The sequence below is a fragment of the Tupaia chinensis genome, unplaced genomic scaffold (assembly GCF_000334495.1).
Source record: "Tupaia chinensis unplaced genomic scaffold, TupChi_1.0 Scaffold000341_1, whole genome shotgun sequence".
Classification (NCBI taxonomy): Eukaryota; Metazoa; Chordata; class Mammalia; order Scandentia; family Tupaiidae; genus Tupaia; species Tupaia belangeri.
In genome coordinates this window covers 1,554,807-1,562,792 of record NW_006159835.1, presented here as the reverse complement: position 1 = coordinate 1,562,792, position 7,986 = coordinate 1,554,807, and the positions used below count along the sequence as shown (strand labels likewise).

Below are 7,986 nucleotides of genomic sequence, written 5' to 3'. Positions count from 1 at the left end.
CCTGGCAAGTGCATGCACCCTATGATACAAACAAAACAAAACACAAAAACTGAAAAAAAAAGTTAGAAAGGATGAATAAAGAACTGACTATTTTTTAAAAGTTGAATATACATAAATTTCAGTAAAGAATAACCATAATAATAATAATAGTGATGAGCAACAAAATAGGGTTACTGTACTAATCCTTTTCTGTTGTTATTTTTCTAATTGCTAGAAGGAACATGTGCTCACCAGAGAGACAGAGAGATTAAGGGGTTATGCCAACCCTAATGATGTGTGGTCCTTTCTCCCTTTCTCCATCATTTTGGGATTCGAGACAGGTGCTCGGTTTGCTTTTCAAGTTGCTGGGACTGGTATTAGAACAATAGTCGACCTTGTGGGATCCAGTTGTCCTAACCACTAGATTACAGGGCTGGTCCACTAGTCAGTTTTCTCACACTATCTTATTTAATCCTTTCAGTACTGCGAAGTTAGTTTTTACAATAAACATTATAGTGATATAGAAAATGAGAGTCAGAGAGATGACATAAGTTACTCTAGGTCCCAAAGTCTCAAAGTAATAAAATTTCAGTTTAAATCCAGGTTTGACATTAAAGTCAAGGTCTAAAAACTAAGGTCTCTGCAGGACATACTGCCTTACAGGCACAGGTAATTAATCAGTTTACATGACAGTATCAGCTTTACCTCTTTGTGATGGGGTTGGGGGCTGGGGGTAGTTTTGGGAGCCACAGGGCACTGGGGACTTTAAGAATGCTGGAGGGATACCTACAGAGGAAGAGGGGAAAGAAAAAGGTGAATGGACTGAGGAAATATGCTACACAAATGACAATGGAATCTTGTTAACTTTGGGAAGGGAAAGAAAGATACTTCTGTTGAACCATTGGTATTTTTGTCAAGAAGTAAATAACACAGGCAACTTTACCTTGCATTACTGAAGAAGTTTAGAAGGGGGATTCTAATATGCTGACTTCTTTTAAAAATGCTTTAATCATGGATTAATTGAATTTTATTGATAACAAAGAGCATGCTTGTATAGAAATGGGAAAAAAAAATCCCTAAAATGAACTATTGGATTGTTGGAAAAGTCATGATGTATTTGTCTATGTAAAAATATGCCATGATTTTTTTAAGAATTATTTTATTTAACTTATTTATCATTATTATTATTTTCCATTTTAATCAGAGAGAGATAGAGAGAGAAGGGGAAAGTGAGAAAGCAAGCCACCAGGTCTGGGACTTGAACTGCAGTTGGCCATGTGGGAGTCCAGCACCTTTAACCACCACGTCCGTCACCTGCCGGCCCCACATCATGACTTTTCTGATGACTCAATAAATAAAAACCAAACCTTTGAGACCAGAAGATGGAGTACTAGTTATGACCTTTGCTGGACTTTCACATAGTTAACTGCAGTTCAAGTCCCAGACCTGGTGGCTTAACTCATACTGGGCGCATACAGAGGCTTAAACTCATACTGGGCGCATGTACGTACATGCCCAAAATCCCGAGAGGAGAATGTAGTAGAGGGGATTTGCAATGTAGCCATCCCCCTAGGGGGTGATTTCTTGCTTTCTCTCTCTCTCTCTCTTTCCAGCGAGTGCACATGCCCTGTAGCAAAAAATCTCTCTAAAAAACAAAACAAAATTTTTTCCTTAACCCCTGGCCAGAATGGCAAAGATTAAAAAAACAAAAAATGGTAAGTGCTAGCAGGGATATGGTGAAAGGGGAATGCTCCTACACTGTTGATGGAAATGTAGACTAGTCCAGCCACTATGGGGAACAATATGGAGGTTCCTTAAAGATCTACAAATGGGACTACCATATGATCCAGCAATTCCACTCCTGAATATCTGCACAAAGGACAGGAGAATGCTCAGTCATAAAAGTGCTTGCACATCTATGTTAATTGTGGCATTATTCACGATTGCTAAGACATGGAACCAACCAACCCAAATGTCCATGAACAGATGAATGGATTGAAAAAATATGGCACATATACTCCATGGAATACTATTCAGCCATAAAAAAAAAAAAAACAAAAACAAGACACTGGCATTTGATAGAAAATGGATGAATATGGATGAATTATTTCTGGGTGAAGTAAATCAGGCTAGGAAATACACTATGTCTTCACTTAACATATATCAACTATCTACAATCTATGGTAGAGACTGAAAGATTGGAGAACATAAAAGCATTGAAAACAGTTATGAACACTGGAGACAGTGTGGAAGGAGAGTGGGAGAGGGGAAGAGTATAAGGAAGGGAATTAGGGAGAAAAATGGAGAGGTAAGACATTTGTGGGACACAGAAATGGTTTATTCCTGTTGATGATGATGTGTATAGTATTCTCAACTGGACTGGTCTGAGGTATATTTCATGTTGGGTAAACTCTATATAAGCTAAATGATGCATAGCAATTGAATGTATTAAAAATAATAAATTAAATTAATAATTCTTTTTTTAAATGGATACTTCGCCTTGGGTTTTTGAGTTTTCAATCTGAAGGATCATGTATCACATAAAACTATGATCAAATAAACCTAGTAAACTCAAAAAAGAAAAACTCTCTCCTTAAAAAAATACATAAATACAAAATATTATTATTAATTATGCAACTGTTTATACAGAAGATAAGGAAAACTAAGTTTCTTCTATGAGGGGACTATAAAAAGTTTGCATAAAATGTCATTAAAATACGAGTTCACTTTGGTGCAAAACAAAATTGAAATCCAAACACAGAGTTTTCACAATATGTATTTTCTACGAACTTTTTGAAGATGCCCCCCCCAAGTAGGAAGTTACATGGAGTCTTTTAAAAGTCGTATATGTCAAGAAAAGTTCATATGATTCTTACAATGACATGACATCATACCTGTCTGCTTAAAGTATTTTATATACCTGGGTTCAGAATTTAATTTTTAGTTGGACTTAACCCTATGAAATAGTCACAAACAACAATGCTTAGTAGAAGATAACAGGACCTGCCTCTTTGTTTTAGTAGTAGAGAACTCTAGGATCTTAGGCAAGATCACTACTTAGAACTATAAGATAAAGACTTATTTATCCATGTTGCAAGACTTCTGTAAGTATTAAAAGTGATGTAACTAATACACAAGGGGCAGAGACCTCGCTAAATAGTGACTATTATCATTGTTCCTGAAGAGAAAGTCCTGGAATTTTTGGCAAGGATAGTAGATGATAAAAAGAACGAAAAGCACTGATACTAAATAAAATCCATATTTGGTTATTTAGAATTTATGGCTGATACTTACATAGTACAAACTATAAATGTGAAAGATAATTTTAAACATAGGAAAGATGTGGCTTAGAAGTTAATATTAAACTGATTTCATTTATTTATGATATTTAGCACTGTACTTGGCAAATGGTAGTAGCTCAGTAAACACTACTGGTTGAATACATTTTAAATAAGACACAATTTCATATTTAATTTCATGATTTTAAATTTAAATTCATAATTATGTGATCTTTTAAAAGATAATCAATATTTTTAGAATGAAAGAAATACTCCAGCATATGAAAATAATAAATTTGTATACTGCCATGGTAAAGGTGACATGTACTATAATACAATAAACAAGGAGCAAGAGTGAGTACATAGTAACAGTAAATATGCACAGAGAAATGTTTATAGATAATTTGACTGCATGGCATAGACCCTTAGTGTAGAAGTTAAAGTCAATTACAAACAGTGAAACAACACTTGGAGGTCAACTAAATGTGATATAGAAGTGTGTGCACTTATCCGAGAGAGACAGACACAAAGACAAGAGAGAATGCACCCCAAAATGGGTCATATCACAAACTCTTCTCCATTTCCCCATGCCATTGGGACTTTGGGCATGCATATACACTCATCCAGCACATTTTTCAAGCTGCTAGGGCTGGGATTTGAACTGAGCGTGGCCATGTGGTATCTACTGCGCTTTGGGGTTAAAATTAAAAATACTTTGGGGACCAGCAGATGGCATAATGGTTATATCACTGGACTCCCACGGAGTCGACTGCTGTTCAGTCCCAGACCTGGTGGCTTAAAACTCACACTGGGCATATATGCGTGTGTACCCAAGATCCTGAGAGGAGACAGACAGAAGGAGAATAGATTGCGGTGTGACCATTCCCCCTAGGGGGTAAATTCTCACTTCCTGTCTCTGTCTCTCTGGTGAGCGCACGCACCCTATAGCAAAAATCTCTCTAAAGAAAAAAATTTTAAATACTTTTAATTGGAAGGAAAAGTGAATTGACATTTCACTTAGAATTCTGAAATAGGATATTTTACATTCCCAAAATAAGGAAGAACAAATAATTATCAATAAAAATGAGCTCATGTGACAGACCAAAATAATGTGAATAATGTGCAAGGGCTAGAATTTTTAGTAGCCTTTAAAGTTATTAAAGTACAATCTATTGACTGAAGAACTATATGAAAGAAAAATATGTTTATATATTTTCTAACTCTAAGATACTGTTAGCAAATAACAATTTGAAAACATTAAAGAGATCTATGTATTAATAACTATTGCAGAATACTAAGACAAAATAAAGAATTTTAACAATCCAAACTTACACATACTAAGACACCTCTCATATTTATGTAGCTAGTTTTTCTCCCAAAATGAACTTAGATTGAAATTCTAGTCAGATGATGATCGAGGCCAAGATAAAACGATAAGATAAAGGACTGAAAAATGTGGTGTGTAGTGAAGGGAGAAATGTCAAGTGACAATGCCCTGAAGAAAAGCACAAAAGACAGAAGAATCCAAAAAGAGGATCGTGCTTGGTGTCATCATGTCACCTATCAAGATTATTTTGAAGCATACACGCCACCCCCACCCCTGCCTTGTCCATGTTCATTGCTATCCTCCAGAAACTTCATGATCAAGAATTTCCTTCTCTCGGGACCAGCAATTAGCATAATGGTAATGTCGCTGGATTCCTGTGTAGTCAACCTCGGTTTGAGTCCTGGACCTGGTGGCTTAAACTCATGCTGGGTGCGTGTGTGCCCAAGGTCCCAAGAGGAGAATGGAGGAGAAGGGATTGCGGTGTGGCCATCCCCCTGGGGGGTGGTTTCTCATTTTCTGCCTCTGTCTCTGTCTTTCTGGCAAGCGCACACGCCCTATAGCAAAAACTTCTCCAAAAAAAAAAAAAAAAAAAAAGAATTTCCTTCTCTCATGGAGTTCTTGGTCTTAATCCTATCTTCAGGTCTTCTCTAGACTTGGTGAATTCTGAAATCTGAAAACTTTTTCAGATTTTTTTTTTTTTGAGAGATTTTTTCAATAGGGCACATGCACTTGCTAGAGACAGATAGAGAAACAGAGACAGAAAGCAAGAAATCACCATCCCCAGAGGGAACAGCCATACAGCAACCCCTTCTCAATTCTCCTCTCAGGATTTTGGGCACACGTGCCTGGTGTGAGTCTTAAGTTGCCAGGTCCGGGACTTGATCTGCAGTTGGCCACATGGGAGTCCAGCACCTTAACCACTATACTACCTGCTGGCCCCTCTTTTTACATTTTTTTTTTTTAAAGGAAGGGTTTTGTTGTGTTACGATCTTCTCTGCTGGGACTATGAGCTGGGGCACCATGCACAGTTCTTTTTTAGATAGGGTCTCACTATGTTACCCAGACAAGCCTTGAGCACAGGATCCTCCAGACCTCCTCCGGAGTCATTAGGACTACAAGTATGTGCCGACTGCGCCCAACATTTAGGTTAGTTTGGAAGTCATTTCGGGCTTCCCACATGATCCCAGTTTGCAGAGCACGTCTCAGCAGCACATGCTACTGTGACGGGCTAAAAAGATTCCTAAACGTATATGTCAGAAGTTCCAGGAACTGATCATTCAAATTTAAATGGGAATGGCTGTAATTACGAATAGGATAAAAAGTTCTGGGACCAGCAGTTAGTGTAATGGCTATGTCGCTGGACTCCCATGTAGTTGACCGCGGTTCGCGTTCTGGACCCGGTGGCTTAAAACTCATGCTGGGTGCGTGTGCGTGCATGCCCAAGATCCCAAGAGGAGAATGGAGGAGAAGGGACTGCGGCATGGCCATCCCCCCTGGGCGGGGTGATTTCTTGCTTTCTGTCTGTCTCTCTGTGTCTGTCTGGCGAGTGCACAAGCCCTATAGCAAAAATCTCTTAAAAAAAAAAATAAGTTCTAACAAAGTCATAGTAAACAGGCAAATGATGAAAATAGAAAGAACAATATAAAAACAAAGCCATGAAAAAAATAAAGACTTTCAAACTGTGAAAAGTCTCCTAAAGTTAGAAAAGATGAAGAAAAAGATCTCTGCTTTAATTCTAAGGCAATAGGATGGCACCAAAAAGAAAAATTGTGCAAGCTAAATCATAAGTGTGGTAGAAGTGAACGAGAGGTTTGTTATAACAGAGATGGATAACCATGGCCCATGGTTTTTTTTGTTTGTTTATTTATTCTTTTAAGAAAACCATGTGATATGGAAAAGAATGGGAAGAATTGAAAAAATTTAAGCTGATAAAAGCAGAAAAGATAAAGAAGAGTCCTAAAGGTCCTGGAATTTCCCAATTTCAAAGATAAGCAAGTTGGTAGTATCAGCCCTAAGATGAGTTATTCTAGCCAAATTTAAATCAGTCAGTTTTAAAGCTGAAACCAGTTGAAAAATTCATTTTTATTCTTAAAAAAGAAAAAAAAAAGCCATATTTGAAAAAACTAGACAGGATTGATCTGAAAGTCTTCAAGGAATGATAGTATAGAGAAGGAAAAGCATTAACATGATGTCAGCTATAGGAGTTATTTTAACACTAAGAAAGCACATAAAGAAGAAAAGCAATCCTGGTGAGTTAGAGAGAGACTGTAGATGTTATGTTTCGCCTTTCGGCTAGAGAGGGTATCTATTATGACTCTTTGAAAAAGTCACCGAGCAAATAAATCAGGAACAAAATTATTTAAAGAGCAGAATTTCCTGGAACTAAAAACTTTTACTAGTGGGTAACCAGGTTATTTAAAAGATTTATATACCAACCAAAAGTTCTGAGCTTATCACTATAATTGATTCTGGAATCTATACTTTCTCTTCTTAATTTGTGGAAACTTTGGAACACGACATAAAAGTTCTACTTTATTTTTCTCTCTTTGTTATGAAACATTCAAAACATACATTAAAGGAGAAAGAATAATATGACAAATATGAAAACTGGCTGTCAAAACCACTATCTTTGTGCTTCAATTTTTATTTATTTATTTAGTTTCTACTATAGGGTGCATGTGCTTGCTGGACAGGGAGAGAAAGAGAGAGATTTGGAAGCAAGATAGAGAAAGTGATAAATCACCCCCCCAGGGGGAATGGCCATGCCACAGTGTCTTCTCCATTCTCCTCTAGGGATTTGGGGCATGCAAGCACACACGCCCAGCATGATTTTCAAGCCACCAGGTCCAGGACTGGAATGGCACAGTTGGTAATCTAGCCACCTTAACCTCCACACCACCTGCTGGTCCTGGCTTCAATTTTTTTTTTAAAGAAATAAAATATCACAGATACAGTTAAAGCTTGCCAGATTTCACTCCTTTCTCTTTTTCTCCAGAGGCAAACTATTATGAGTTTGGTATTTATTCTTAAGCATATTGTTACTTCACCAATCCAGAACAACCTTTAGAACACAGAGTGTAATTCTGTATGTTTTAAATTTTTGTATGAATGTTATTACAATGTATTATACTGTCATTTGTTTTTGTTCAATATATCCTTTTGATATTTCACATAATCATCTTACTTCAGTTTAGCATTTAAACCAATGTATAGCATTCAATTTTCTGAATATATTGCAAAATAGTTTTAATTTTCCTTTTAGTTGATGTTTAGGTTGCTTATTTTTCTATAATTACTCATTTATTTTTACTTATTTATTCATTTATTTTAATTTGATCAAAGACAGACAGAAAGATACACACACACACACACACACACACACACACACACACACGGGGGGGG

The 7,986-nt window shown here is 36.8% G+C and overlaps 1 protein-coding gene across 1 annotated transcript in view; it reads right to left on the bottom strand.

Moving 5' to 3' along the window:
• The window catches only part of WDPCP (WD repeat containing planar cell polarity effector), a 264,252-nt gene that overhangs the window by 95,298 nt on the left and 160,968 nt on the right, over window positions 1-7,986 (bottom strand). The gene's annotated exons all lie outside the window — the stretch shown is intronic.